Here is a 945-nt window from a genome sequence, read left to right as displayed (position 1 = left end):
CTTATAATGCATCGCCTCATGTTTCTGGAAAACTAAACACAGCATATCAGCACAAACACATATATCAACTGTCGAGATAGAGCCCTAAGGATTTAGTTGTTTATTTTGCAGCCTTAGAACCTGATCACCGTTCAGTCAATGAGTCGATTGTGAGATCCTCCGACAGCTGGATCTCAGGGGATTTCATTTGTATGCTTATTTTAGGTGATAAGGAATACTTACAAGAGGTTGTGGTTGGCTACAAGGAAACTTAACAGGTTCTCCACACAAACCCCGAGGCCCTTCACAGAGATAAGGATTCACGCTGGGAGAAATGTAATGTGAGGATCATGTTGAATCTGAAATAACAAATACAAGCATCTCTCATAAAATACTTTACCTCTTCAGATCCTTCATCCTTCATGGTTTTTATTGTCTAAAAGTAAATAAATCTGTGTGAAGATGTAATGTTCATCATACCGGTAACATGAAAATTAAGGCCGCTGAGCCTAGGAACTAAAATAAATAACTCCTGTAGACCTTATTCCCACAGCCGCTGTCAATGATTAATTAAATTGTTTAAAAGAGAACTTTATCGGAGTTTCCGAAGGCTTTACACAACTTCTTCACTCCACTCGCAGTGACCTCGCGACGGCCTACGAGAAGACGAAACCATGGGSAACACGAGCAGCGAGCGGGCTGCGATGGGCCACGGCGAGAAGGCTCAGCGGCGAGACAGCCGGGGGATCAAAGAGGGAGAGAGACCCAAAATCCTCATGGACAGCCCAGAGGATGCTGACATTTTTCATGGAGAAGACATGAAGGTATCCACTGATGTTTACTTTACTCAGAGGTACATTTCCTATTAAAGGTAAAAAGAGGATCCATCGTGTCTCTCTGATGTGTGTTTCAGGCCCCTCTAGAGAAGGAGGAGTTCCTTGCCTGGCAGCAGGACCTGGAAGCAGA

The 945-nt window shown here is 43.9% G+C and overlaps 1 long non-coding RNA gene across 1 annotated transcript in view; it reads left to right on the top strand.

Annotated features, from left to right (window-relative positions):
- The window catches only part of LOC108166788 (uncharacterized), a 3,887-nt gene extending 2,942 nt beyond the window's left edge, over positions 1–945 (top strand). Inside the window, exons 2-3 of the long non-coding RNA XR_001777174.1 lie at positions 621–803; positions 893–945. This is a non-coding gene — a long non-coding RNA (uncharacterized LOC108166788). The remainder of the gene's footprint in view (positions 1–620; positions 804–892) is intronic.

Source organism: Poecilia reticulata, linkage group LG12 (assembly GCF_000633615.1).
Source record: "Poecilia reticulata strain Guanapo linkage group LG12, Guppy_female_1.0+MT, whole genome shotgun sequence".
Lineage (NCBI taxonomy): Eukaryota > Metazoa > Chordata > Actinopteri > Cyprinodontiformes > Poeciliidae > Poecilia > Poecilia reticulata.
This window is presented reverse-complemented; position numbering and strand designations above follow the sequence as displayed.